Consider the following 8,707-nt stretch of genomic DNA (forward strand, 5'->3'; position numbering starts at 1 on the left):
CGGCGATTCAGAGTGATCAGATCCCTGCCCAAGGCAAGGGGGCTGGACTACACGACCTTTAAAGGTCCCTTCCAACACAAACCATTCTCTCAGTGTATGATAAGCAATAATTTTGCTTTTTTCTATACAGAGGTGTTTTAAAAGCTTTCAGATATACTTGCAGCTAAGTTTTTTCTTATTTATTCTTTCACCTTTTTTGGTTTTTTTTCCCTTTCTTTTTGAAAATATATTTCCTAAAACATTTTCAGCCAGCTGAAAGGGGCATATTGCCCAAAGTTGTCTCCATATATCTTATCACTTTGGCTGTGTAGCATATGACTTTACAACAGTATAAAGGTAGCAGAAATACGTGCTGTGAAAATCCTCAGATAATTAATGGAATAGGAAAGAAAGTTAATTTTTAAAAGTCCCATCGCACATCAAACAACAACAGCAGTAAATGCAGTGATAAAAGCACTGCACTGGACAATTTCTCCTGCTGAATCTGAAAATCACATTCCTATTTTGGCACTGGAAAGTCCCAAAATTATTGGATTTGAGCTGTCGTTATTTTTTTCTGAAAAGTCTAAACAAGCCAACCTGTATTTCAAAAGATCCTACAAATCTTGGAATTTTGTTGTACCGATACTCTTGTCTTTTAAGTTTTTCCTCTGACCTATGAATTGTTAGCATCTTTCCTTTAGCTTAGTTGTCAGTGCAATAACTTCCTGAACAATCTAACTTCCTTCTTATTGCTCCTGTATTTATGAATCAGGATTCAAGAAAAGGCTAACATGAACAAGAATGATACTGCAATGTGTTTATGCCCAAAGCTGTAGTTAATGCTTTCCTCCCCCTCTTCTTTCCCCCTGCAGGCATGCTGTTGCTAACCAGTATTTTAACACTAAACTTCACACCTCCTTCTTTTCTTGACTAGACTTGACTTTACATTTCTCCAGGCATCTGCAATTAGATTTCCAGACATACACCAAATTGCCATTCCTAATTCACTCTCTGAGTCAGGCGGGATTTCAAACGCAATATGGAAAATCTCCATCCAGTAGGTGTTCTCCCAGAACATTCTTACACCACAAACCCAGGCCTCTGCAAGATGCTATATTAATATCATTCTTTTGAACTCAGGGTTTTTTTTGCTATGCTTCCTCTGCCCAGTAGCAGGCAGGTTATTTAAGCAAACACTCTTCCCTTAGTCTGTGCCAAGAGCTTTAGGCAGCAAGGGCATGGGATCAGAAGCAGCCTGTTGTATTCCAGACAGATTTTGTTTTCCTCCTTCAGGCAAGAGTCACAAACAATGCTGGACCTCTTTTATCCATTAAAATATTCCAGTAAGGCTATTATGCCTGTTGCTGGTTTGACATGCTGCCTTCTAGGAAGGATACAATAAGTGGCAGCAGCCTTACAAGAAACAGGGTCACCTTGATGCCAAGGCAGATCAAAGCCCAAGCATCAGGCACAGTAACACAGAGACCCAGGAGTTCAGTTGAGGGCTCACACTGTACTCTGCATCTGGAACTACAGTATTAACAGGAATCACAGACAACTGACTTTTAATAGGAAGGTGGTTTTTATAGAAAAGAAGGATATAATTAAACTTTGGAGGGTTCTAGGCTATAGATTTGAACAGAGAGAGATGTTGAGAAGGACAGAAGCTAGTTAGTACCTCATATGTTCATGCCCAAGAAACCAAAACCAGGAAAAGACAAAGATACAAAACCAATCCTCTGATTTTCAGAGTTTATACAAACATGGACAGCCTTTTTTATACTTAGAGAATCAAAGAGAAGTTATCTGAAATTGCATAAGACTGGATATCTGCCCAGAAATTAGGTACTCTTGTTACTAGCAAACAGCATCTGATCTTTGAGGATATCCTTGCTCTGTGCTCCCAAAAAAAGCAGAGTTCAGAAGAAATGATGTCTCAGTCACAGGGTAACCAAATGCTTTCACACAATTTTTCTGAACCATTCAGCTGCAAGTTAGAAAGGTCTTGTAGCATCTAGTAAAATCCCTGTTTAAAAGGTTTTGAAGTGGAAAGTTTCTGATCCTTTATTCTGCTATTTATATTCGAAGTCAAAAGGAGCAGAAAAAACTTCTCCTTCAGCTTGTGTAGAAAGAGCTGCCTTTGTAGTAGTGGCAGTGAATTTTTTACAGAAAACATGTTCATGGTCAGTGGCCATGAACAATTTCTCCACAACAAGATTCATCCAGAAGAGAGAAAAGGTGAGGCTACATACAAGCTGTGCACATGGAAAGGGTTGAGGTAGGCCTGTCTTTACTTATGTTCATTTATAAATCCTAGACTTCAGCCATTTCCATTTTCTCAGCATTTCTCTTGGTATTCAAGGAAGTTCCTCATGAGAGACAGAGATGCAAAGAAGTCTACTTTTAGTTTCCTAGTTCATTATAATGTCTGTTCAGGTGCACTGCATTATTATGCTGCATTGCACGGTCCTTGTTGTTCTTGACTGTCACATCATTAATTGGAATTTAGGGTACTTAACACCTTGAAATAGCTGTTTTTCATAGTGTCAATTCTCTTACTGAGTCTGTCTGAAAGACTAGACACAATCTGTGTCACCTCAGAATTACACTCTAAAAACCTCAGTTAAAAGTTCTATTCAATAATGCTGCTTCTGGGCACATTCCATATTAAGAAACAGAAAGAGAAGGGACGCTGCAATAAATTCCACAAAGACATACTTTAGGGAGGATTTCCTACATGAAACATTTACTGTCCAGTTCTCTGTCCACGTGCATCCCCTGGCTGCAGCTGTTTTACACTCCAGTGTTCTGTGGACTGAACTCCAACTAGATAATGTTCAGTTTTTTGCTGCAAACTGTGGCAAGTCCTTTCACTCTGTCCTTTGACTGTCAAGCTATGGTTCATGCACATTCTTGTTTCTTTTTGGAAATAGAAAAAAAAAAATCTATCTGAAAAATTATTCTGAAAGCTAGGTAAGAAATGCCAGAAGTTTCCTGGAGTGGACCAAAAATAATCTTACAATATACACAAGATAGAGTTAGTGATCCATCTTCACATTTTGATTTTGAAGTTTTAAGCAATAAAACTTATTTATAAAACTAGTATGGTTCAAACAATTCTATTACTTGCTATTGAATTCAGGCACACTTAACAGATAGGTATATATCAAACTGACATCATATTGTAGGATTTTCTTCCTGCCTGCTTTTTTACAATCCCCAATTCACCTTTATTCCTTCCTCTCATTTGTAATCCTGAAATGTCCTTTTCATTTGCTTCTGAGTTGCACTGAGAATTATTTAAACCTCATCTTAGTTTCTATCTGCCTTTAACTATCACAGTTAATTTTCACTTCAATGGCCTAAAAGCACATTCTTCTCTCCTGATCCTAGGAAAGGCTTCTGCAATTCCACTGAAGGCACTCAGATGTGCAAGATACCAACAGCACCTACAACTACACTGAAAAACTGCTGCAGTCACAAAGTTGTTCCTCCTGAGCCTTTGCTAGGCAAATTTTCCCTAAATTTGTTCCCTTTGGCAGTTAGTGATCCTAAAGGTCTTTTTCAAGGTAAATTTTTCTATGACTGCTCACAGGGTCTACTGGACAGACATTTTCTTTATTAGTGTAAGTTAAGAAAATACACTCAGTGTGGTAACACTGAAAGATGTACTGGGAAGAGGCACTGCAGTAAGATGAATTTTTCTGTGAAGAAAACATAGAATTACAATTAATATTTAAAATAAATATTGGGTGGAAAGCTACTAACCCATAAAAGTGTATTGAAATGGAAATTGCTACAGAACTAAGAGAAAACACAGGATAAGTAAAACAATCTAAGCCTGTTTAAGGACAAGGATGGAAATGTAGGGGAGTAATGTGTCTGGGTTTTAATGCTTTTGTCCTGCTGCAGCTGCACAGGCAAGCACAGAAAGGATATTCACATTGTCAGTCCTGAACAGCTGGCTTAGGGGTAACTGACTCATAATTTTCACCCTGCCAGATTCCAACACAGTGCAGGGATATCACTGCAGAGGGATAAAGACACAGATGGATGCTCACCTTGGGTTTTAATAGACAGAATTTATGAGGACAACTCCCTGTGGAAAAGACTATGGAGCAATGATACTTCAGCTTGCCTTCACAAGCTAACAGGAGTGATGCAGCTGTGCCAGCTTCCCAGACAGATAAAGTGAGCCCAGGCAGAGCTGCAGAATAATCGTGTCTGGTGTGTGAGTCAGCCCACTTAGCGCAGAGCCCCGCCGGTGCCACACAGCTGCCTTTCCGAGCCATCCCTGCCTTTCTGCCAAAGGTAATAGGCACCCTGTTTGCATACACCCCTCCTCCTACAGCCCTTTTCAGCCCTATTTTCAGGCAGATAAAAAGGAAGGCATAACAATTTCATACTGGGACTAAAGGTACCAAACTTACAAGATGCTCTTCTCATTACCCACCCATTCCATTTTACTTTCAGGTAACAAAATTTCGTATTATTCCTATTACCTCAATAGTCAAAAATAGTTTCTTCTGGCAGTCATACAAATTATCTTGGTTGTTATATGTATTCTATAAAAAGGAGAGATGTAGGTCTATTTTAAAAATTACATGATCTAATAATGGGATCATTGTCTATTAGCATTAGATGAATTTCTGGTGACAAAACAGATGGAAGACTGTGCACTGAGATATCCACTGAAACTACTGGTGGAGCATGGAGTCTTTTCATCTGGTCACTCTTGTGTAATCTGGTGCTGTTCTGCATCCTTCTCCTTCTTCATTTGATGCTGCAACTTGAGCCAGAAAAAACCATGGCCCTGCCAAGATCCTGCTACTTCAGGATAAGGAAGCCTCTCAAGATTTCCTGCTTACCAGCTAGCCCTGCACAGCCCAAAAGTCTATATTTACACAGACAAGTTGTTCCTGTAGCTTCAATTTTACACAAAAACAAAAACAGTAACCCATTTTCCTGTGATTTTCAGGAAGTTACTTAGGAAAAACCAGATGGAAGAAATTTCAGGTGAAGAGAAAAGATACATCCTATATTTGGGCCTGCATGATGAAAAATTCTTGTTACCCCACTCAGTTACTTCTGTTGGTGGAAAGACTTCATATTCTTGAAAAACAAAATAGCTTAAGTGAAACCAGAGTTGCATGAAGGACATTTTCCAGTTCTGAGTGCAAACAGCAATGTCCTTTCTGTAACAGAAGAAGATGCAAGAAACTTAGCCCATCCCAGCTGATGTACACAAGCTACAAACACAGGGCTAAGCTGATGGTCTCAACCAAAAAGAAATTGTTAATTGTGAAGCTGAGAAGAATCCAGACACATGGCTTGAAGACAGAGGGTTTCTGGTATCTTATATTAGGAAAGCAAGAAATGTTGTTGTGTATATTTAGAGAAACAACATTTTTTGTAAAAAAAGGGTCTGAAGCAATAGTCTGATGTGGAGCATCTGAGGGAGCTGGGCTCCTTCAGTCTGGAGAAAAGGAGGCTCAGGGAAGACTTTGTCACTCTCTACAACTCCCTGAAAGGAAGTTGTGGCCAGGTGGAAATTGGTTTCTTCTCCCAACTAATAAGCAAAAAAAATGGAAACAGCTTCAAGCTGCACCAGGGAAGATTTAGATTGGATGTTAGGAATTTTTTTTTCACTTTCAAGCATTGGAACAAGAAAGAAACAGGATGTTCAGGGAAGTGGTTAAATCACCATCCATGTAGGTATTTAAAAGATGTGTTGATTCGGCACCGGGGAACTTGGTTTAGTGGTGGATTTGGCAGTGTTGGATTAATGGCTGGACTCGATGCTTTAACAATCTTTTCCAACCTAAATGATTCCATGATTCTATGGAGCTCTTGTCCAGATCTAATGGTGACTTATGATCCTAACAGCAATATGTAGAGAAGTCAGTAAAGCTGAGCAGAAACTGCCTGTTACACCTTTGTGGTGTGTAAAAAACGCACAAGTTCTTATCAGAATAGGACTGTAAGGTTAGAAAACTTTAATTCAGGAATGGTATTGGTTTAGAAAGATTGCTTGAGTAGGAGGATGACTAGGTGACCTCTAGAATCTCTTTCAATCTACTTTTCTATGATTTTCTCTAATCTCATGGAAAGATTCTCTGAAGGGCTTTAAATTTGCATAGGCTATAAAGATAATTATTTTTAATGAGAACCATGATTTTAGTCTCATGGTGTAACTTCAAGGGTGCTGCATAATGCTAAGCATATTATTCAGGCTGTGGAGCTTTCCCAAGATAAAAAAATGCTGCAAGTATTCCCTACCAAAAGTTTGGTCCGAATGGCAATCCTGATTCATTAATGACACATTTTTCTCACCCTTTTCTCCTCTATAAAAACAAACAAAAAATTATGGCTTCCTTATTTATATTAGTGCTTTAGTGTTTCTTAATATTGTTGATTTTTTAATATATTTTCATTGTACCTAGAAAACCCCCTAATGTTTCTACATGTTTGCAAAGGTAGGGAGTTTGACCTTTCGTGGGGATTTTGCCTTAATTAAAATCATCTGAAAAGTGAATTTTGCTTCTTTTAAAAGTAATTGGATTAATGCAAACTTTTTCAGAGCCTACTTCGAACTAGTATAAATGGCTTGACATTAAATGAGGTTAAAAAGTCCCCAATAAACTACCACTACTGTTATTAAATTTAATTAAGATAGAACAGCAGACAGTTTAAGTGGGAAAGTGTTGCACAAAAATGGCAGCACAGAAAAATGATTCTGATGTTGTCATTAAAGCTAATTGGAAGCAAGGGTTTCTAAATGACAGTATAATTAACAGGCTAATGAATACCAGATTAAGATTGTTATTAACAATAAAATTTGCAAACATACAGGGAAAATAGTTAGGGATATTCACACCATTAGAGATATTACAAAACTCTGCAAATTATACGGCACTTTGCTGATGGTACAGAGCTCCAGCCATGTAGCAGCAATTAAACCTTTTGCCCTCTCACCCTCCTCTTCTCCAAATTAAGTTATAATTATCACAGATTACCTATAAAATGTGTGTTTTGAGAAATTATGCCATGCTGAAACTGTGCATAGAGCTTATGGAAGTAGCACTGTTTGATAAGGCAATAAGCCAAGTCAGGAGAAGGCCAGTGGTTACACACAGCCTGCAGCCTGAGGCTAAAAACAAGCACTGCTGGGACTCACTGCTGAACAAATACTCCACACATGGAGGAACAAGGGCTCTGCTAAATAAGACTAATATGGTTTTATGCATAAATGAAATTATTTCCTCTTTAGTAGGAGGATTTGGCCCCACTCCTTTTCCATGAACCCCTGCTAAACAGCAGATGGAACAGCGCTGGCTCAGATCTAGGAGACTGTCCTTCGTGCATCAGTTTGTCACCATTTCAGTGCTTGCAGTGAAACCTCAAGGACAGGGCAGGAAAGATGAGGGCTCTTGGTGAGAAGGACACTATAATAAACAACATAAAAGGTGACAAAGTTAACGAATCACAGAAGAGCCTGACAGTGGTTTAAGATTTCTTGTTCCAAAAGACCTTGGCTGTGTTCGCAGTGCTGTGAAGTTCCTGGTATTCTTACTGGCTTGAGATAGTATCCCAAGAAGATATTACAGCTGAACAAGTATTAGATATAGCAAGCTCTTCTCACTGGGCATAGTTTAGGTTTCATTCTGTTGCTGAAGAATTTGTCACAATTTTTTGAACACTAAAACCACATTTGCGAGTTTGAGCTTAGGCATGAACTAGCTTGTCCTGAGTCTAATTCTTAACAACTGCTATTATTACTTTTGGTCAGGAACACAGGCTCTAGAAGGCACTGTTTTGATTTTATAGCCTTTTCAATAATGCAAAGAGCATTGCTGAGGAAGAGAGTAATTAAGCACACTTGTGACAGATCTTTGCCTCCGGTTAGTTTCTGTAACATTTTATTCACATACTTATTTTACAGCACATTCATAGCAGGATGGGTTTGTCTTCTGTGAAATTTGTTAACACAGGACACAACAAAAAGAGCTATGTGACAGACAAATGGCCTAGCATGTTCAGATAAGTGAATGCTGTTTTCCCAGAGGCTGCAAAAGGACAAACATAAAGGCCTGGAAAGAATAGAGAGTATGCCACAGAACAACCAAAATTCCTGGATTTGGGTTATAGAGGCAAAATTGCAGGAGTTTTTAAGGAATCTGAGAGGGAAAAAGTGAAGTGCTGAATAAAATATTAAAACCAGAATTTTAAAGATAGACTTTACTTAACTAGCAAGTAATAGATGAGAAAATATTCTGCAAGAGTAAAGGTGTGAGTACAAAAAGGAAAGAAGAAAAAGATAAGAAGCACTTAGTTGCAATTGTACCAGACTGATCTTCTTAGAAGACCTTGCAAACTTCTTTTTATAAGTATTTTACAGGTCAGATAGGTTCAAATTTTGTCATGAAAAAGAATTTTGAGGGCTCAAATCTGAAGATTCAGGATTCTAAGCTAGAATAGGAAACACTGTCATAAACAACAAACAATTGAATACACACACAAAACGTTACACAATTTCCTTTGCCTCTACAATTAATAATATCTTGATAAACACATATTTCATCCTTAAATGGGGCATGCAAACAAAATGAAGTGCATTGAAGAAATTAATATCAAAACTATTTTGTGGAAAACTAAAAACATCTGGAGGAGACAGCATAAGAACAAGCACAATGACATTTTGTAGGAAGAGATGATCTAAATAAAC

This window comes from Catharus ustulatus, chromosome 5, assembly GCF_009819885.2.
Source record: "Catharus ustulatus isolate bCatUst1 chromosome 5, bCatUst1.pri.v2, whole genome shotgun sequence".
Taxonomy (NCBI): domain Eukaryota; kingdom Metazoa; phylum Chordata; class Aves; order Passeriformes; family Turdidae; genus Catharus; species Catharus ustulatus.